Genomic DNA, 22,925 nt, shown 5'->3' on the forward strand with positions numbered 1-22,925 from the left:
TTTTGTTTTGGTTTTTTTTGTTTTTGTTTTTGGGTTTTTTGGGTGTTTTTTTTTTTTTTTAATTGGAATAAAAAATAATAGCTCTGTGCCAATTTGGGAAAGTCAATAGGGACACGGAACTATAATTGACAGTAACTACTACCCTGATATTGCTGGGTATAGAGCAGCTAAGGGAACTGGAAACAGTCAGAGCCTCGAACTGCATACTGAATGGACCTGTGGTTTACAGTAAACTGATGCTTTTGTAACAGTGTAAGATGATTCATGAATATTAAAAACCAATGAGAGTTCATGTAAATGCATGCTGAGATAGTTTCTTGAAAATGAACTGAAATTAAAGAAAATATTTACTAGCATGATGTATAAAACATTACACTCACTTTAATGTATAAAATGTTTTCCCAACTTAGTTACTGCAGAAATCAAGACCCAAAGTAGCACAAAGTTTATTTCCAATGTCTTTACTCCCCTTAGTGTGGCTAGGAATAATTCTGTATATATTTAGTTTCTTAAGAAAGGGAGACATGATCCAAACCCTGTAAACTCTTGGGTTCATCTTTTATACTGCTGAACAATTTGGTTCAAGAAGAAACTGGAGAAGATATGGGAAGAAATTGAGCCTGCAACAAGACATAAGAGGATCTTTTCCTCTGATTCCTGTGAGAAGCTCACTTAAGGAACTACTGGCTCTTATTTTATTTCTACTTCATATGAGAGATTTGGAAAGTTCATTATTCTTCCAGTTCCTCTGTCCTGTAAACCCAGAGAAAGCAACTTTTATCTGGAGGGAAAAAAAGAATTAAAATAAAGAATAATTAATTTTTTGTTTCTTTCTGAGGATGTATTTTTTTCTATTTAATTTAGCAAGGATGTTCTGGTTCTAACCAAGAACCAGACCATTTGGCCACCATGACCCGCTCATCAATGCTGCCTGCAGAGCCCCCACTGGCAACTGGTTCGTATCAAGTCCTCTCCATGGGTACAGAGGACAGTGCTTAGGAGCAACCATTTCATACCTCGGTACCTCCACAGCACTCATTCCAGATACCTTTATCCACTGCCAGCTATCAATAGCCAACACTAGTCTGAACAAGCATCTTTCTTAGCATCAGTTTACATCCTGGAACATACCCTTTTACTATTTACTACATCTATTTACTATATGTACTTATGGAGTAAGTATGTACGCTTACAGAGTTTGCACACTGGAGCATATCCTTCTACTATTTACTACATATGCTTATCTCAGTGCAACAGTGGTGCTGAAGCACAGCTTGTACATCAGTTGCAGGTTGTGGATCCAACAGCTTGGTCTGCATTTGCTCTCATCACTTATGGGACAATACCAATTCAAAATCACAAGTCATAAACAGACATATTTACTTGCAGTTGCTAATAGCACTGTAGATAGAAATAAAGTACTTTTAAAAGCTCATTCATTTCTCTGCACTTAAATTGTCCATTTTTTCTTTTTTGTTCTTTTTTACTTCTTTCAGTGTAAGCAATGAAAATGTAAAAAGGTGTCCAAAGTTTTTTTTATATTTATCTGCTTAAAAGCAACTTTAACAGGATTTATTTTTAGTCACCAAGTGCTCCTGAGGGTGCCAAGTCGGGTAAAAATCTTCCTTCAGTAACACGTAAATGTTTTCTGGATTTTGTCAGCTGTTTGAGATAAATGCTACCCGCCGATGGTCCTCATCAGCAGAATGCTGCGAGTGGCTTCCATTTGGACCAGGAAGGAAAATCACCTGCTGGCGCCGCTCTCTGTGAGCCACGCTTCTGTGTTAAAGGCACGGCTGAACGCGGTTTTACTACTTTTGATACGAATAAGCGCAGTTCTCAGCCTCCCGGCTTGTTCCTGATGCTCTCCCCAACGACGCCGAGCGACGTGGATGTGCCGCTGATAAAGCAGCGTTCAGCTCCAAAACGCCGGCTGCCTTTCAGCATGCCCAACTTTCGCTTCCCAGCCCTGAGCTCCCCTTCGCCGCCGGCTGCCGTGGGACGCGCGGCCGCGGGAGCGGGGCAGCGCGGCCCGGAGGGCGAGCCCGGGTCCCGCACGGACACCGCGGGCAGGGAGCGCGGTTGCTCCGGCTCCGCACGGGCGCTTCCCCCGCGCAGCCGCCCGGCTCCGCGGCAGCGCCGGCGCGGCCGGCAGCGCGCACGGCGTGCCCGGGAGCCCCCGCCCCGCCGCCGCCCCGGCCCGCGGAGCCCGCCCGCGCCCCGGCCCGCGGCGCTGGCGGCGGGGGGCGCCCGCGGGCGGCGGCGGGAGCGCGGGCGCGGGGGTGGCCGAGCGGCGGCGGCGCGAACGCGGCCGCAGAGCCCCAGCGAGCCGCGGGAGCGCCGCGCCCGCCGCAGCCGCCGGAGCCGGGCGAGGAGCGAGCGCGGCCGGCCGGAGCCGCCCGGAGCCGCCGGGAGCAGGCTCGGGCCGCGGCAGCCCCGCGGGGAGGCAGCGAGGGGCCCCTCGCCGAAAGCGCGAACACCCCCCACACCCCCGCCCCGCCGCCTCCGCCCGCCCCCAGCGAAGAGAAACAAAACACAACCCCGGCACCGCCACGCTCTCCCTCCTTCTCCTCTCGGCATTTGGTGGTTGTTTTTTGGGGTTTTTTAAAATTTATTTTTTCTTTTCTTTTTTTTTTTTTATTTTTTTTACTGGGGATTCTCCTCTCTCCTGCCAGACTGACTTATACGTTCTTGATAATTTCTCTTCCCCTCATTTTTTATACTCTTCTCCCTACTTCCAAACCCTGTGTCTGTGTGTTTCAATACTATCACAACCTCTGCTAAATATAGATCTTTTTATACCCTTCCTCCTCTCTGACCCCATCCAACACCCCTTGTTAAGGTGAGTTGTGTCTTTTCATCACTTTTTTCCTTGTGTGTTGTTTTTTTCTTTTTTTTTTTTTTAGTTTTGTTTTGTTTTGTTTTGCCTGTTTTTTGATATTTCGGTTTCTTTTTTTATTTGTTTGTTTCCCCCCCCCCCCCCCATCCCCATTTAGGGCAGGTTTTAGGGAGGAGGGGATGTGGAGGAGAGAATTTCACGGGGAGTCAGGCAAAGCCTTATTTTGCCTTCTGCAGCCTCAGCATCATTCCGGACTGCTCCCTTTTATCCCAAGGATGTAGCTAGCTGATGAAAGTGGGGAACTACTCTTCCTTAGCGCTGCATGCTTGGGAGCCACAGCAACAGCAGGAAAAAAAAACAAGCTTCTCCTTTTTCCTTCGTCCTACCCCCCACTCCCTTCCTTATTCCCTCCTCCTTTCTGTGTTGCTTATTTGTTTTGGTTTTTTAAATATTTTGGTGGGATGTTTGGCTGGGATTTGGTGGTGGGTGGTTAGGGTTTTTTTTTTTGTTTTTTGTTTTGTTTGGTTTTTTTTTTTCCTTTCTGTGTGTGTGCTTGGTTTCTGTTTTGAAGCAATACACAGGGGACTTGGAATGAATTGCATGTGGTGCCAAGGGAGCTCTGTGTGTGTGCACGTGTGTCTTGAGAGTGAGCGTGTGGGTGCGTGTGCAAAGTGCATTTGTATTTCGTGCTCCTGGGATGGTGAGTGTTAAAGCTACCAAACAGTCCCTGTGCATAGAGCAAGGAGCACAGCAGAGGCTGCTGAGGGAGAAGCTGGTCAGGGATGCAGGAAAGCTACAGAGCTCTCCAGAGTTCAGTCCCTTGTGCTCCAGAACATCTTTCCATAGATCATTACTGCACCTTCAAGGTGATGGCTCCCATTCCTTGCCTGGCTTCTCAGTAGAGGAGTGCAGAAAAGGAAAACTTTACAGCTAATGTGAAAGGATAGCACTTCTGTTCCTCCAGCAGCCCAAGACAGTGTTATTCCAGAGATGAGTGGGGTGAATACAGTTGTGATCCAGAGTAAATGGATGATTTGCTGTCACATATTAGTGTTCAGTGAGAAAAAGAGAGATGAAACATTATTAGTTTGGTCAGTCAGCTGGAGTCCAACTTACTTCCCAGTTCCAAAGTTGTTTTAGATTGTTTTTCATTCTCCAGTAAACTGTGCCTATTGATGGCAGAAATGTGTTTTTACAGTAAAAACAGTCTATTATAAATCTGCTGGGGAACGATTTTATTATTCAGAGGCAATCAAGTAATTTATATGTTTCATGGATTTCCCAAAAGTCTTTTAGTGTTCCTTCAATTATGTATTTTACCTATGTGTGTGAAGCAGGGTAAATATAGATTTTAGTTGCATTTTAACAATGTGTTAAGGCATAACTTGCAGGGTGCCATTTGCAAAGTGTCACTTAATATGAAGCAAAATAACAGCCTCTAGTTATTTTTCATGGATTTTTCATATCTCTCTTGTTTGTTTCAAAACAAACAGTGATTTTGCTTAAGAACTTGTAAGGAAAACTGGTTTTACAATGATACAGAGTTTCAGCTATTAGCTCAAAAGTATTAACACTTGTCTGGCTGTGAGACTTGAATTTTCTTATAAAATCTAGTTGATACAAAGTACATGAAAGAACACTTGGTATACTTGGTTTTCTAACAGGTTGAATAATTTTTGTATCTACAAGTTTACAAAATAGCTAAAATGGTTGTTGTAATCTGTGTTTGGAGGCCTTCATGGATACAGGAACATTATTGTTTCCTGTCTAGTTAATGCAATTCCAAAATATCCTGTCTTTCCATATGCAGCATAGATAACACTCAGTAAAAATGAGCAGTCATGGAAGTAGTCTTGTGCTATCAAGAGACATTTTATCATTTCTTGTTAGCCTAAATTAAAATATTTTACACAAGTTTGCCTTGGATTTTTTTTTCTGCTGTGGCTGGCTGATTGTGAAAGTGGGAAGCATGCTTTGAGTGAGATGTGAAATTCCTAATGCTTGATAGCTGCGAGGGGAGAGACACCTGATGTGCTGTGTACATCATTCTTGAAGGGATACAGGGTAAGAAAAAGGGATGGAAAATGAGCACAGTGCAGTTTAGATAAATAAATATGGATGATGCATGTTAGCTTGTCATCTGCAGTTCTGCTGAACCCTGACTGCTGGCTAAACATATTTTCTTGGTAAGCCCTGCAGTGTGATACAATTTTTCTGATTTGATAGAGTTTGCTGTTAAAATCACATGTAGCAGAGAACAGTTCTTGTTCTGTAGATAAATACGTGCCACCTTGTTTTGATCCACAGAAGGCTGAAATATCCACTACTCCTACTGAAGTCACCAGGACTTACCTGTGATCAGCACTCTTCATGATTTTTTATCTTACCATGTCAGGAATTAGGGTATTTCCAAAGGATACTATTGACAGCAGATCTCATTTTGTTTAGATTTTATTTTGGGTGCATATTTTATATGTACAGGTAGATATTGTCTTTTAAAAGAGAAACTCTAAAATATATCAGGAAAGGAAAAACTCTTAACATTGTTTTTCTCATGCGCTTTTAAGGAGAATTTTCCCAGTGTCCTTTAATTGTTTCTGGGAAAGTAGTGCTCACTTCAAAATGTACACACTAGGAACCTTTAAGGAACCTTTAGTTGGTTGCTTAGCTGTTGGTAAAAAAAAAAAAAAAAAAAAAAAAGATGGCATGTTTGTACACGAAAAGAGCAAGTCATGTGTTTGGGTTTTTTTTTATGACAACTGAAAGACAGGAGTGCTTTCAGCTGGGTATGACAGTGTTGAAGTGAGGTTAATGTCGAGTTTGATCTGGGGGTTGTTCCCACTGGCATGAGTGACAGCACACCAACACTTAGCTTATTCTATAACACCAACACTTAGCTTATTCTGTAATGTACTAGCCTACATTAAATATCTCTTTAACTTATATTTTGAGACTTGGATATGGCATCAAACTTTGGATTTATTCACTTTTAAAGCCTATTTTGTTTGTTTGTTTTGTTTTTGAAATGAGTCTTTTAAAGCTGTGGACTTCTATAAACAAAGTAATGCAGTGTTCAGAAGTCACTCCAACTTTGTGGACCTTATTGCTATGAAAGTAAGGTGGGATTTCTCTCCACTGCTAACCAACAGAAATTATTTTCTTGTATTATTGCACCTTGTTATTCTGCAATGTCAGTCTAAGATGGTTAGTCAAAGGAGTTTTTATTCTGTGGACCTGGTGGTTCCACAAAAGAAGAGCATGTGTATTTTGTCTTATCCTAAATTACAACTACTCATAAGGTTCAGTGAAATTTTGTTACAAGGCAAAGTTGCTGTTTCATTTGGGTATACTTCTCAAGGAAACTCTATTCATGATAGATCTTCTTAGATTTTTAACAAAGTAAATGAGAACTATCACAGGGCTGCCTTGTAATCTTGGGGCTGGGGCCCAGTTGTTTTATCTATCTCCACGCAGAATGCATTTACAATATACATTAAAAATCAGTAGGATCTGAAAATATTAATCCATTTTTCTCTTTAGATATCTCTTCCTTTACTAGTTTAAAATACTATATTTGTATGTATTTCCATCCAAGTGTATATTTGTAATTTTAAGTTGTTTTGATGAATGATGTTACCTTAAGCAAAGATGACTATTTACTTGCAGTTTGTCTGCTGGAAATACAGTCTTTATAATAAAATAGGTATTTTTCTTCTGTTGTACTTGTTTATGGATAAAAGAAAATTAATATTTTCCTCCTGGGAAATGTGTTACTCGGAAGAACCAGATGCTGAACAGATCTACTAGCAGGTCCCTTCCCAGTCTTGGTGCATGTGGATGAGTGTCAGAGGTAACAAGTGCTCAGGCATGGCAGGGAAAGGAAGAGGATGGCTCTCTGGAAAGCAGAGAGGGGTCTAATGATCTAGTGCTGCAGTGGCTGAGTTGTTCAGGGCTAAGAGAGCAAAGCACTCCCTCACCCGTAACAGTATAAACTCCTCTGTCTTATGGTTTGCCTTCACCAGTCTGCTTGGTTTTCCCTTTATTAGATAGAGGAGACTTAATTACAGTCTGGTAATGCTCACACAGCTCTCTGATGACAACTGTTTGTAGGAGGTCAAGGGAAAAGTAATTCTAGAGAGGGGTCTCCAGCTACAGTGTTTCTTTGTGATAGTTTTTTGTTTTCTCTGGATTTGCATCCAGCTATTATACTCTACTTGCCAGCATAGACTGAAGGTTGTTTTGTGTGCAGAAAGTGTTTGTAGGAAAGGGAAAAGAATATTATTGGTAATTTTGGACAACATGGAGTAACTGCTCCACCGATTCCAACCAAATGCAAGAAGAGCTCTGGCATCAGAGCTAAAATGTCCAGAATTTGCTTGATATAAATATGATATTTCATGTCTCATGGGGAGAGACACATTTTTAAACATGATTCAAAGGGAATGCATTTTTTGGAATGCGTTTTACTGTAAGTCCCAGTGATCACTCATGTCCCAAAGAATCTGCTAGAAGCAGCCCAAGTAATTTCAGATTAAAGCGGGGTGAGGCAGTTCCTCCTACTCAATCCACTGCTGCAGCTCCATGCTGGTAGATGATTACCTGTTCCAGCACTGCCATTGTATCAGTGACAAAACTTAAGTTTTGTTTATAGGGTGATATACAAAATGCACTATTGATTCCTGATAGCCAGCAAGGCTTTTAACAAGGAGTATGAATCCAATAGTTTTGATTATGGATCTTGCAACATCTGACTTTGTCATCTATGCATTAGATATATTTAGATGCTGTGAACACTTAATCCTTGGAAGCAAAATGCTTGTCTTCTGTAAATGACAGAAAAAATACATAATAAGTTCATTCATTTGGCCTTTTGAGGTGTGTATAGCTCAGGACTATATATTTCTTGGTTACAATTCGGCTCTTGGTTTACTGAAAAATAGTTGCAGAAGGATTTATTATTAATAATTTTGACAGGCTCTTTTGTGTGCATTTTAAAAAGTAGTAAGTTTTATAGCAAGGTCTTAGGGCCAACCCTGGAAGTCTGATGAGAACTTACTCCTCTTATTTAATAGTAGATAATATAAAATTTCATTAATATAAGTGACATGTTGTTGTGGTTTAGCCCCAGATGGCAACTAAGCCCCACACAGCCACTTGCTCACTGCCCCACCAGCAGGATGGGATAGAGAATCCAAAGAGTAAGAGGAAAAACTCATGGGTTGAGCCACAGACAGTTTAACAGGTAAAGTAAAAGCCACACACACAAGAAAAACAAAATGAGGAATTCTTTCATTGCTTCCTCTGGGCAAGCATGTGTTCAGTCATCCCCAGGAAAACCCGGCTCTGTCTGCTCTAACAGTGACTTGGGAAGACAAACACCATCATTCTGAACATCCCTCCCCTTCCTTCTTCTCCCAGCTGTATATGCTGCACATGATGCCATATGCTGAGGAATATCTCTTGGTTCAGTTGAGGTCAGCTGTCCCTGCTGTGTCCCCTCCCAGCTTCTTGTGAAGCTTCTTCATCCTCCTCACTGATGGCGTGGGGTGAGAAGCAGGAAAGGCCTTGACATTGTGTAAGCACTGACCAGCAGTAATGAAAATATCCCTGTGTTATCAACACTATTTCCAGGAAAAATCCAAACCCCAGCCCCATACTGGCTCCTATGAAGAAGATTAGTACTATCCCAGTTAAAACCAGCACGTGTATATAGTGGTATAGTCTGTTTCAAACCTACTGGCATGTTACATATAACAGTATATTTTATAATGAGGCTCTGGAACTCCCATAAATATTGTTTAATCTTCAATCAAAATTTTAAATGTTATGCAAATCAAGGTGGTAGAGTTCCTTGAGCTCTAGTAGAATAAAGCACCATGACTGCATGATTCTCTTACCAGTCATACCATTGCCATTCTTTCACCTGGTGAATTCATAAAACATCTACAAGCCAACCTTAGCAGTTTCAGGCAATATCTTTAGGTCATGATGGCTGCCTCAGTAACCTTGAGTACACCAGTATTCAAAGACAATGTGGTGAAAGACAGGGAACATGAACTGGGAAGTAAATACGATCCTGAGTTGGGCTTAGAAAAGCCTTCAGGACAAACAATAAAGCCTGTCTTTCTGAAGAAAACAATTACCTGGCCATGATGTACTTGATGTATTCCCAAGCTTCTTTGGGCTTCCTTGCTGGACAAAATCCGAGTGTTTATCAGCGGTGCAGAAACTTAAGGAAATTTTGTAGAATCATAGAACCATAGAATGACTTGGGATTAAAAAGGATGTTAAAGATCGTATGGTTCCAAACCCTGTGATGGCCACTTTCCAGGCACACCTCAAAGCACATCAGGTTTCAAATTTGTATAACCCAGCTGAGGCTGTAACAGGAACAGAAGGGTAGGACTTAGCAAATGTCAATACTTGTGTTTAAATAAGGATGTGAGTGGTTCCTTCTCCTGTTGTGATATCAGTGGAGAAGTGTGTTCTGTTTAATTTGTGTGCCTTTTGAAAAGGTTTGTACATTTTGCCGTATAATATTGAATGGAGAACAACTTAGTCTATAAAAGTATGGAAGTTCAAAGTTAAGTCTTAGCTTTCACTTAACCATTACAGGGGCATGGTCAGTGTCTCAGGAGTTCTCATTGCAGGTCTTAGAAACATCTCCTAAAGTGGCAGTGAATATGCTGTTCCTACCTGTAAAACGGGATAGCAGAGTTATGGCTAAATTCAGAAATTCCTATTTGTGTTAAATAATTTCTTGACTTCAGTAGGATTTCTTGCCTAAGTGAGAGACTCCAAACAGGCTGGTAGAATACTGACAACGGGGAAGGTGTGAAGTATCTATTATTATTACTTCAGAGAATCTTATCTTGTATGAGATGGCTCATGTTTCAGGCAGTCTGCATAACTAAACCAAAATTCCTTGGCACTTTCATTTGATTTTTGCAACACGACACTGCTTGATTCCATCACAGGATGAAATAAATTGAGAGTTCTTTTTAAAATCTGAGGTCTAAATAAAGCATATGTTAGATATAGGAATATTTTAAATATATTAATTCTATATGATAAAAAATACGATCTTTTAGATGTATGTTTCTGGTTGTCTATCTATGTGCAAGAAATTAATTTGTCTGTATTTAGATTTTCACCTAATATAAAAATATTTTATGAATTCTAGAAGCAGGTGGATACTTCATTGGTTACTCTTTACATGTCAGAGATGAGACATTGGTGAGGCATTGGAGTGGGTTATGCATAGAAGTTGTGGATGCCCCACCCTTGGAAGCATTTGAATCCAGGTTAGATGGGTCTTTGGGCAACCTGATCTACTAAAAGGCATCCCTGCCCATGGCACAGGAATTAGAACTAGATGATCTTAAAGGTCCCTTCTGACCCAAACCATTCTATGTTTCTGGGTCACAGGCATCAATTAATTAGTCATCTCAGCAACCCCCATCCTTGGGTTTTGTAGTACACAGACAAAATATTAAGCAGCAGTAATAGTAAAATAAAAGACTAGGAGAAGGTAATTTATTTTTCTTCTCTTTTTTTACAGTTAGTTGTCAGTGGTAATGTAGGGTAGAGACTAGAAAAGAATTGTAAATGTGACTGTTCCTAGCCACCAGCTTAGTTTTAAAACTGCATTTTGAGTGGGGATAGGTGCCTGTGTTAGCATTTGGGATTGGCAGAATTCTCCTGCCTGGCAATACGGAAGAATCTGGGAAGAGGAGGATTTTGATTCTTTTGAGTTTGAAGGTGAAATCTGCAGTGCCATATGGATAATATCAGATCCTTCACTCCTGTGAGATCTTTCCAGTATGTATTGCAAAGGCAAACTCACGCTTGATCTTCAAGGCTGAAATCTTAAAAGCAACTTCTAAATTTTCACTCTCATGCAGATTTTGCTTGTGTGTGACACATACAAGTGCAGCCTAGAGGTATAAGCAATGTGAGGCAGAATCAGGGATAGTAGAATATATGGAACCAAAGAAATTATTAAACAAAAGGGTAACAAAGTACCTGCATAAGCAAAAATTTTAAAAACAGTAAGTGTGAGGGAGTCTTTAAGAGGATGGAAGAGGGAAAAGCATTGCTCTGGGATGGGATTAATAAGATTTAACAGAATGTGAGATAAAAGGCATGTAACAAATATCAGAGATTTGAGGCTGGATTGGAAGAAAGCGCAACTAATATTAGAAGGTGAAATTGCAGGCTGAAAGGGAGCTGTACACTGTCAGTTTAAAGTATCATTTCAATATCAGCTTAAGTTGGTCTAATTCCAGCTGTTTCTGTAGAGGGAGTCCTGCACAATCCTCCTTCTTTCCTCTGAATAGTGTGCTGCAACTGGTAATATAAGAAAATAAAAATTTAGCCCAGTCAGGTCCTTGATCCGTTTGACTAACTGCTCATATGAACACTACGGCTGCCTCAAGGCACAGTGGAGGGGAGGCAGGAAAAGGCAGCATAAAATTGACTTAGGCTGACGATGGATCTGTGCTCTTGGTCTGAGAGTCCTGGTGAGATTGTGAGTTATAAATTATTTAGAAGAGAGTCTGGTTAGGAAGACATGGAGTGCTAACACAATGGAAGGAAGAAGCCACCTGGGACAGTACTTAGATTGAGCAGTTAAAATGGCTGCATGCAGAGGAAAAAAAGATGTTAAAAACATCTAAGAGGCAAAATAAAGCATTTAAAAGTCACAAAAAGAGAATATTTATCTTGTCTTTGTATTTAATTCATGGGCACACCTGCTGATGCAGTCTTTAATTACATGATCAATCAGGGCATTTTCCCTACTCCTTACAAGCAGCTACCCTGTCCTTCATGACCCTGGTTGAGCAGAGCAGTGCCTGTGACCTGAGGCTTATTTCACCTCCTTGTGTCATGAATGACAGAGTCCAGTGCGCAGCAGTCCTGATGAAAGCTTCAGGCTTCCATCTCACATCCTTAATGTGCATCTCCATCAGAGGCCCCCAGCATATTCCATACTGACTTTTTATTAACCTAGTGTTTATGGCTCCCAAACAAAACATTTTTCTACCCCTTTTATCTCAGAGCTGCACCTGCAGTGTGCCATAAATGTACAGAATGTGTTATGCTTACTTCTAAATGGTAATGCATGATCCAAGTTTTTCTTGCAATAAGAAGAAACTATATAGAAGGATAAAAGTAAATTCAGAATAAAATGCCTTCCAAGAAAAGTAGGAAAATATTAGAATATGTTTTGTAATAAATGAAATATAAGGCTCCTAGGTCTTACTGGTTATCTTTTTAATGACTTGTTTTAAAATATTAAATGGGGACATTAGATTATGCAGAAATATACAGACACATGCTGAACCACATTATGGATTCCATTCTTTAGAAGAGAGGGTTGGAAAAAAGCAGTTTACCCAGCCCTGTGAGAAATAAGATGCAGGCAGATGATGTAATGCTGTCTAGACTGGAATAAAAGATGTATTTTAAAAAATTTTAGCTAACTTACTTAAATAAAATATTTTGAAAGTCTAAGAAATCATAAGCACTAGATGATTATCTTAGATTTTGCTTTGATCGTGTTCTATGGGTTCTGGAGCCTTTTCATAACATTTTTTTAAAATTTATTTTCTCCCTTTAAACATACCTATGGAGAATTGCATGCTCATAAGAAGATATGACTGATTCTTCTGGGTTATGCACTTCAGTCCCTTGCTTTTGCAGCCAAGATGTCATACAATTCCTTTCATGTACTGATCAAACTCCTTCTTACAACTATTTAGGGAGATTTTACTTCCCATACTCCATTTGGAGGCTGTTCCAGTTTTCTAGTTTCTTTTCCCCTTAAATATGTTCCTGGCCTGCTTTTATTATTTTGTTTTTGCACTACTTGATCTGTTGTACTTGAGCTTCAATGTAAGATGTTTACTGACTCAGTGTGGAGCAGTCCTGCTCACTGCTAGACTTAAAAAGCAAAGTTCTTGCTGGACAAAGGACAGCTATAGTGATGACTCCTAAGTTCTTGGGGAGGATAGATGATGCTGTAGAGTTAGGCACAGTAGGTTTCTGGTCATGCTCCCCATTTATGGATGACTAACCTTAAACCAGATTTCACTATTGACCTTCAGAGTGTAAATGATATGTCAAGAGCCTTCCCCACATTTCTCTTTTGGGAGGTTTGATCTTTCAGTGTGCAGCGCTCCACGGGGTTTTTTGCAGACTCATTTTCATTTGGCTTAGTTGTGCTTTCTCACTATAAATAGTTCAAGTAAAACAGAAAAAATCTTTGTTTATAGTTTGAAAAAAAGTCATGTTTCCCCTTTGGATTAAATTTCAGTTGTGAGAGTTGAGTTCTTAACGTTTACACAGATGCAATATTCTAAGCACTAGTCTTTCAAATAGGCAATAGCCATTATGCTCTAAGCAAAGTTATTTTAATATTGGACTATCTAATACTCTTAATCAAGAATGCATTGGATTTCGCGTAGCTTTGGCACTTTGTTACTGATAAGTACTTCATTTGGGAAGCCAGAAATTACTAACTTTTTATTCTGAGCACATCTTCTGGTTTTAAAATTACTGGTAAAGGGAGGATGAATTTTTTATTTGTGATCCTTGAAGTATAATATAAATAGAGGACAGGAAATTCAAGTGGCTGGCATTTTTATGTTTCAAGAATTTATTTCTAATAGCTTTCAAAGAGCTGTGGGTACCAATGTTGACATACCCTCACCCTGAGCACTGTGTACTGTTCTGGGCCCTGCAGTTTAAGAAAAATGTGAAGGTTCTTGAATGTGTCCAGACGAGGGAAACAAAGCTGGAAAATGTGTCCTGTGAGGAGCAGCTGAGGACTTTGGGCTTGGAGTAGAGGCGGTTGAAGGATGGCCTTTCTACAGGTTCCTTAGGAGAGAACATGAGGAGAGGGGTGCTCAGCTCTTCTTCTGGGTACCCAGTGACAAGACATGGGAATGGTTTAGCAGAGGTTCAGGCTAGATATGAAGATATGAAGAAACATTTCTTTAGTGAGAGGATGATCAAACATTTGAACAAGCTCCTTGTAGAGGTGATCGATGCCCCAGGCCTGTCAGTGTTTAACAGTTATTTTGACAATAATGTGCTTGAACTTTTGGTCAGCCCTGAATTGGTCAGGCACTTGGACTAGATGATCATTTTAGGTTCTTTTCAAGTAAAATATACAATATTGCATAATATACATACTCAATATTTTCAGTTTTCTATTTCAGTTCTTTTTCAAAAACCAAGGAGTTTTACATCATTTTACATCGAAGCTTTACATAATTTACAACTTTAGAGTCATAGTCCTCTATGTGTGAAATGCTTTAATCAATTTTATACATTACTATGTTATACAGGTAGTTAGTATTTACCTAAAATGGAATTATTGCATTTTTCATTTATAAGAAACTACTTATTTGCATATTATTTGTCATTATTTTTCTGTTGAAAATTTAACATGGATGGATAAGATACAATTCTACTCATTAGATATTTTTTAAATACCACTATAAGTAGAGTCTGCTATGTCAATGCTATAATACTACTACAAGAAGCAGTATCTGAAACAGTAAAATTCCATAGTGAATGAAGCAGCTGGAACTGTAACTCTCATCAGCTGCCCAACACCAAAAACTCCTTTGAGCTTTCTCCTGACATTTGCCTTGCCTGCAGAATGACTATGCATGTTATCTGCAAGGCATTAATCCATTAGTAATGAGCTACCTGTAATCCTGGTATAGATGTTCTCTTCCTGGAAAAGGGTGTGTGTCACAGCATAAAGATTTCTGTATACCTATGTGGGCAAATAACTTCCCTCATTGGATTTGTCCCATTTAACCTAGCAGGACTTCAGTTTCGCATTTGAGTGTTTGTAGGAGTCAGCTCTGAGTCATATTTGTCCTGCAGACCTGGGCATGGAAAGGATTCAAAATCCTTGCAGGGGAATAAGATTTCCAGTGTGTGCATGCACAAAAGTTGGGGCTGGGAAGGAACCTAGAGTCCTTAGCACTGACTCTGTTCATCAATCCAGGATGTTTATGCTGTCTTAAAAGAGAGTAGCAATGCACCAGAAGTGCTGCTTACATTGCTGTTATTAAAGAAAAATAACAAAAAAAAAATTCCACATGATTTTTAAATTAAAAAATTAATTATAGGTCTGGAAAAAATATAATAATTATAAGTCATGGCAGTGTCTATTCTGTTTTCCAGGGATGATTCGGATGCTTTTTGGTTTCAAATTTCTTTTTCCACATGCTGTTGCTATGGTAAGAATCAGCACATCAGGGAGAGATGTCATAGCAAATAATGTACCTATAAGAGCTTTGTATTTCATGGTGCAGCGTAGGGCCATGGTTTGTAGTTATTACCGAAGCCTTGTCAAAAGTTTTCAGACTGTGGGTGGCATCTCGTTATTCTGGGATTGTTTTTAACATGACCAAAGTAAATCAAGACATTCAACCTTTTTATCGATAAAATTACATAGACTACAAATTAATTCTTAAATTCTTTAGAAAAATATTAAGTCTTCCATAAATCAAGGGGGGAAACTAAAATGAAAAAAAAGAAAAAACCAAAAGGAAATATGATAGGGCAATAGAGATGAAGCTAAGCAAAGCAAAATCAGAGATTTTCTGCTTTTCTGGGGAGTATAGGGGAGAGGAGGAGCAGAGAGGGATGATATAAACCAAGGTTTTCTCAACTTGACTTTTAGTAATCAAGTCATGATAAAATTGGATGAGTACAAGAACGTGGAAATACCAGCTGTGTCCTGTAAGGTTGTGCCAAACTCCTACGTGGTAAAGATTTATCAAAGTAGTCGAGTATTGAAAAACAGGTGGCATTTTCAGATAGTTCCAGACCTAGTTGCTGCAACTCCATTACCAAGAGTACTTGTGTATCACAGCCAGCTAAACAGAGAGCCTGTTGAAGAGAGTTTTGAATTTACTGAACAAAAGTTACCTGTGTTTTAAAATGTGGTGAAATAAGTTTATCACGAGATGAGGCTGTACTTTTAAAATAGCAACTGTAGTTACAGATTAATTATATGCATGAGAAGAGGTGGACAGGGGATTGGAGACTCAAGTTCTCTGAGTAGCCAAAGACATGGGATGACAAGCAGTGACTCTATTGGCAGGTCAGGAGATCAAAGGGAGTCCTTATATTCCGTGTTAGAAGGGAGTGAGTTTGCCACACAACAATTCTAACTTCAATTCTCGTAACAAAACACTGGAGAATGAGAAGGCTTCTGGTTCCCTCCAGAGTTATGGCCTTTGGATATAGGAGACTGTGACCTACCTTGCCCGTTTGATAGCCAGAAATAGGGAGGCTGACCAAGAGAGTTTAATCCGAATTAAATGTTTGTTGCCACAAAATGGAGGTTGTTTTTTTTTTTTATATAAATGGTTCCATCAATCCAGATGTTGGTCTAAACTGCCACCTAAATGGTATGTAGAAGAGTAGCTCTGTAATATTAAACCATTTAAAATGGAAAGCATAAAAAATATGTTTAGTTAATTCTTCAGACTACAATGACTTCAGTTATTTTTTAAGTACATACCTCCTCAACTGCAGTCAGTGGCCTCATGCCAAGCCCAGCATCCATTTGGAATCATTCAGAGTTTGCACTTCAGTAGTGTTTTAGCAATGTGACAGGCTTGCCTTCAAATGTCCTGGCTGCAATTTGCTCACAGTAACTTCATTCAGACCTACCCATGTGTTTCAAGAGTTAGCTTTCTGCTGTTTAGCTGATGTTTTGATCCCACATACCAGATATCACTTGCAGGATAGTTTGCAAACTTGCAGAGCAGCAAAGTTGTGGTGAGGGTGCCTTCTTGGCAGCAGAGGAACTGGTTTTCTCCCAGGGGATGATGCTGCTTGTTTGGTCCTCTTGCCTGTAAGCATAAGTGCTCTCACATAGTGTGATGACAGTGGAGTGCAATAACAGCTAGAATTGAGGAAGCAGGAGGATAAGCTGTCCAAAAACATAGACTTCTTGGAAAATCCCATTCTAGCATCACTCACTGACTTCCATCAGTATTAAAGAGGATTTTACACCAAAGACCTCTCTCAAAATTCTGCTAAGCTTCTGTCTTTGTCAGTCTTAGGTGTGGATATTTCAAATCAGAGAGCAGAATTACTATTATTTTTAGACATATTTCCTGAAACACTGTTGGCAATGTGTTTCTTGCCTTCCTCCTCTCATCTCCTGTAACTCTCGTGTACATTCGCTGATGTCAGCCACATATGCCAGGAGAATGTGAAGCTCAAAATACAGTCTACTCCCTAGAAATTCCTTCAGATGTATGCCTGTACAGATGAGGAGATGCAGACTGTCTGTGATGGGCTCCAAGCCTTGACAGCTCCAGATCCTTGGCATACTCCAGCTAGAGGGGTCAGACAAGGGCTGGACCTTCTTAGACAGCAAAGAGACTTGCAATCAACAGAACCTTGTAGACCCTCTCTATGATGCTTTTGTTCATAACCCTGACATGATTACCACCCACATCCTTCATGGCTAACCAGGGCATTCAGGGATGCTTGGCACTGTGCAGACCTTTGTTTTCTACTGCAACTCTTCTTAGAATTGTGCAAACTTGCATTGTTATTAAAGCTTCTGGTGAGTTTTGAATAGTCATATATTTTACTAAATAATATATTTAAAATGCTTCTTTGAGAAGGGTGTTATTTTGAGGTTTAAAATGTGGATGGTCTGAACAAAAAGGAATATTCTTCTTTCTGGTCCTGTTTTGAGGATGTCTTCTGACACATGAAACTTTCATTATCCTTTAATTATTGATAGGAAGCATTTTCTTACCAGCATAGCACTTACACACAGTAAAGTTACTTTTCAGAGAAATTACTGCAAGCAGTTTTTGGATGAGTTTCAGTTTTGCAAATTGCTTAGGTTTTTTCCCCTTGTTTTTTCTTACTATCCCATAAATTAAGGCACAAATTATAAGCAAGATCATTATGCTGTCATGAATCACTCAAGTACTAATGGCCTAATGCACTAAGCCTTAATTAGTAATATTGTATTTTTAAAAAGACTGTATTGTGAATGAAACTTGAGCATGCACTATTTTATAACTGAGCTTCCCAGAAGATTTTAAATGGATTCCTCTTCTTAGTATGTTTTTAAATAATTGATACAGCCACTTCAAGCCCTTACTAGACAAACGAATTATTGGCTGCTGGTGACAAAATTTGGTTTGGGCATAATAACTTCACAGAGACATAGCACTGCATACATCTGCTCTCTAATTAGAAAGTTTGCCTAGGGTGCTTGTATCAGAAAGAGTGGGAAAAAATAGTGCTCCACAATCTGTTGTAACAGAGTGAATCCTGCAAAATTTGATTTATACAAGATTCCTGTTTAACTCTTTCACTTCTGCTGGAACACTCCGATACCAGTTTAACAAATTTTATACAGGCAGGAAAGTACTGGCTTTACCTGAATGGGCTGTCTGCTTGCAAATGCCTCTTTTGTATGCCAGATTTAGGGCCTGCAAGTGCATTGTTCCATGGTGCAAAAGACCATTTTGTTGTCTTCTGTGTAGAACAGACCACTGTGACCATTGCTACTGTCTCCTGCAGGAGCCTACTAAGAGGCTTTCAGTTGCTCCAACTACAGAGAATAGCCAGCAGCCCTAGTGCTAAGTCCCTTTATTCCAGGTAGACTCAATTTATAGAGAAAGTGAAAATCAGGACTAACATTTTAAAATTAGTTTTAGTGGCCCAGTGATTGCCATATATTTTTTGGAGGGAAATTTGTTAAGCTGGGACAAAAAGCAGTTGCTGTGAGACAATGATCAAGTCCATCTTGTTTAACTGGGGAACATACAGCACTGGAAACCAAGCCCCTTCTTACTGGAGTGGTTGGCATTCATCGAGTTGAACAGTATTCTGCTCAAAAAAAAAAAAAAAACCACAACTGTTTTTATGGGAAGAATTAATTGGAAGTGTACAAGAAAGATTGGCATTTCTTGTTGCTGATTTTAATTTATCTAGTCACTGGATATTTCCTGGAAAATTATTAGTTTCAGCAAATATCATGTGTGTTCCATGACAACACACAGCAGGAGTTTTGGTGTCATGAAACTATAATTTATTGCTGCTTTCTAAAGAAAGTTAGTAGGCTTAGTGGAGAGTGTAGAAAGTGAGATCTTATTCTCCTTAGACCTCATTTAATTTAATAAATAATTCCAGTACAAGGAACTTTAAGGGCACTGAAAATAAAGCAAAGTGGAATGGAATGGAATGGAATGGAATGGAATGGAATGGAATGGAATGGAATGGAATGGAATGGAATGGAATGGAATGGAATGGAATAAGGGAAAGGGGAAAGGGGAAAGGGGAAAAGGGGAAAAGGGAAAAGGGAAAGGGGAAAGGGAAAAATGGAAAGGGGAAAAGGGGAAAAGGGAAAGGGGAAAAGGGAAAAGGGGAAAAGGGGAAAAGGGGAAAAGGGGAAAAGGGGAAAAAAAGGGGAAAAGGGGAAAAAAAAGGGGAAAAGGGGAAAGGGGAAAAGGGGAAAAGGGGAAAAAAAGGGGGAAAAGGGGAAAAGGGGAAAAGGGGAAAAGGGGAAAAAAAAGGGGAAAAGGGGAAAAGGGGAAAAGGGGAAAAGGGGAAAAGGGGAAAAGGGAGGGAAGGGAAGGGAAGGGAAGGGAAGGGAAGGGAAGGGAAGGGAAGGGAAGGGAAGGGAAGGGAAGGGAAGGGAAGGGAAGGGAAGGGAAGGGAAGGGAAGGGAAGGGAAGGGAAGGGAAGGGAAGGGAAGGGAAGGGAAGGGAAGGGAAGGGAAGGGAAGGGAAGGGAAGGGAAGGGAAGGGAAGGGAAGGGAAGGGAAGGGAAGGGAAGGGAAGGGAAGGGAAGGGATCATGCCATAAATGTTTATGCTTTGAAGGAAGTGAAATGTAGTCAGGCACAAGAAATTCCTTGTAATCAGCCAATCAGAATGTTTCAGGGAATAGATAAATGTCTTAAAGCCACATAAAAGTGTTTTGGGAGATGAAACTCTATTTTCTGTGCCAAATTATCTGTATATACTATGCTATTGTTTAGCAGCAAAGAGGCAGAGCAGCTCTTCAGGTATGCTAATAAAATGTTTATGAAAGCAAAATCCAATATCAAAAATTGGAGAAATGTAGCAACCTGAGATGAAGGTGTACTTCGAGTATCTGTTGTTATTTTGAATTTTCCTTATTTAAATCTTTACAAAGAAATGATGAAACAGTATGGTGCTGACCTATATTTATAGACACACAGCTTGACATACAGTTGGATTTGGATTTATTTTTTCTACAGTGTTATGGTCTACCTAATTCAAGTATTTATGTAGGTTGTTAACTCAGTGATCAGTGAACTACAAAAGTATTTTTCTTGTTTTCAAAACCACAAAAGATGATGGTAGAATAGTATATAGAATATTGATATGTATCCACAAATTTGTGGATAAAAAGCATTAAAAGCATTTTTATTTTTTCCAGAAAACATTAGGAATTTTTGTAAATAATCAGATGAAAGTGGTTTTTCACCAGGAGGGAGATAGAAAGGAAAGAAGGAGAGGAAGCTACAAGTTGTTGTCATTTATTTATTCCCCCAGCAGCAAACACCTAAAAATTAAAGAAATCTGATTGGACTTATGAGAGACTTTAGATCACCTGGAGCTGAAGTTAAGTTTATTTTCCCTAGCAGGTATGCTTATAGGGTTCTATTTATGAGTATTTGAGGGTTTTTTAAAGTTTAATTGCTGCTGAACTGAAATATATGGTTCTAGGGAGATCTCATAAGAGACAACTATATAAAATTCCTTTCTTATCCTTCTAGATTACTTTTCCTTTTCAGTGGGTCGTTGGCTTTTATGCAGTGTGTTGTGTTCATTTCAAAATTCATAAATTTTGACATATGTATTATTCATGTTGGGACTGGTACAAGTTCTATCAATGATTGCAGTGTCCAAAAGAACATTAGGATGAATGAGGAACAATCTGAATGCACTGGTACTCTACAAACTTTTTCATGTTGGGCATACACCAAGACTTTTTGCATATCCTTTCTCAATCTCTCTTGATACACAAGCAAAATTGAATTAAGTACAGAATGGTATTTCAGCAGCAAAGACGCATTCCATTCTCATTTGTTCTACTTTCCTCATCAGTCCAAAAAACCATATATACAGTCAATTTCTTTTCTGCCCTTCTCAAGTACCTAGGCAATGGCACAAGACCAAAAACATAACAAGAGGGAGTTTTTATGCTCAAATCACTTCCTTGCTTCAGAAATAATCACTCTTCAAAAATAAAATCTAAAAATCCAGAAAAAACAAGGAAAAAAAAAGAAATTAGAATCAGAAGCTGATGGTCAAAAAGTACAAAGGTGGCTAAAACCTAAAATGTGACAGCTTAGAGATATTCCATGCATCTCATTTCATCTGGAAGCTCAGGAGGCTTACATCTTTTTATGACCTTCCCTTCCTGACCAACCTGGTATAAGGAGAGGCCTTTTTCCCTATCTAGAGGATCATGGGAACCTGATGGCAAGCAGCATCATGGAATATCTAGTCAAGCCAGAGAAATGAATGGGAGTAAATACATTTCAAATCACATGTGGGAAAAACTTTCACTTACAAGTGCAAGTTTGCAAGCTTTGATTAACACTGGAAAAGCTTTTTGGTCAGATATTTTCATGGGAAGCAAGTTTTTCTGCCAGCATGGGGTGATAAAAAAAGCAGTTGGAGGTAGGCATGGAGTGTTGCTCTCCGAGGTATTTTTCTGTTGAAATGACTTTCTGAAACAAAGTATTCAATCTTGTGCCACAGCACCACATGAGCAGGATGTGGCAGAATGTTGTCATAGCACAGCATGATCAGAATAAGAAGGATGAGCAGCCAAAACCCCAGCTACACATATTTTTGGGCACCTGTTAGTAGGCATGAAAAGTTCCTTGGATCTTATCTGTAGCTGTGACAGAGAGCTGAATGAAATACAGACTTGCAAACAATAAGGAAAAAAAAAGCACTAAATATTTTGAGTGTAATAGAACTATATGCCAACAGGCAGCAGGGACTCACAGAATGAGAGTCTCATTAAGTTGTTATATATGTATTCATACAGAGAGATATACAGAAAAAATACAAGAACTTAGATTTTATGTGGTGTTCTAAACAGAAAAGACAGTGCTTGTTAAAAAAATAAGGTAATTATTTTTTATGCCAGATTACATAAAGGTTAGATGAAGAAAAATAAAAGTGATGTCAGGTGACTCTGAAGGAATCCTACAATACTTATTTTTTAGGCACACTGTCTTAACCAGTACCAATTTTGATGTTACTGATTTTTGATAATCCTTTGAAAGTTCCCAATGAACAGTCCTTTGTTAAAGCTCTGTCACTTTTTTGCAGTGCAGCTTATTGCAGGCTACAGAGCTGGACTACAGACTGGAATAACTCCTAAGAAAAAGGCTAAGATCTCAGTAAAGTAGCTCTCAAACAGAAATAGTAGAAGGAGATGCAGGGGGATCACTCAAAAAACCTAGCTGCCTTATTCTAGTTCATTATTATTGCTATTTATATATGCTGCTGCAAATTATACCTTGACTGGTTTGGTTTAATTTGAGACGTGCCCTGGTCTCAACTATTTGTTGTGTAATAAACATCATTATCTGCAATGCACCTCCTTTTCTTTTGTATAAAAATAGAGTTGTGTATGGAAGAGTATAGGAGACACTTTAATGTATTTTCATTATCATTTCTTTCAAAGAGAGGAGCTATCCTCCCTGGGTTCCTAAAGAGTCCCTCCATTACTTGAAGCATATTTTCTGCTGGTTGGAGAGTAGGTTGGGTAGTCACATTCACAAGAACTGAGGACTTAATGAGTAAGAGTGCCTCATAGAGATGCTTAAAAGAAGTTTTCCTCCTGAGACTGCTCTTGTGAGATTTATTATGAGAAAGACTAAAGACTGTTCCAGGCCAGTATTTGCTAAGTGCTTAGTTACAGCTGAGATTTTTTCAATCTGCTATCTGCCTAGATATTCACAGTTTTCACAAAACTCAACCCCAAGGAATGCATGTACGTGTGTTGTTACTGTGTCCTTTATT

At 39.4% G+C, this 22,925-nt stretch overlaps 1 protein-coding gene across 12 annotated transcripts in view; it reads left to right on the plus strand.

The window, feature by feature from the left end:
• The first annotated feature begins 2,425 nt into the window (after positions 1–2,425).
• Positions 2,426–22,925, plus strand: part of LOC110469722 (poly(rC)-binding protein 3) — a 497,474-nt gene continuing 476,974 nt past the window's right edge. For 3 of the 12 annotated variants that reach the window (XM_077784924.2, XM_077784921.2, XM_077784918.2), the window contains exon 1: positions 2,432–2,842. The gene's annotated coding sequence lies outside the window, so the exon portion shown is untranslated. Of the gene's footprint in view, positions 2,843–22,925 lie in introns of all 12 variants that reach the window. The other 9 variants (XM_085573677.1, XM_085573675.1, XM_085573686.1 and 6 more) reach the window with 8 other exon arrangements.

This window comes from Lonchura striata, chromosome 2 (genome assembly GCF_050655825.1).
Source record: "Lonchura striata isolate lonStrDom1 chromosome 2, ASM5065582v1, whole genome shotgun sequence".
NCBI lineage: Eukaryota > Metazoa > Chordata > Aves > Passeriformes > Estrildidae > Lonchura > Lonchura striata.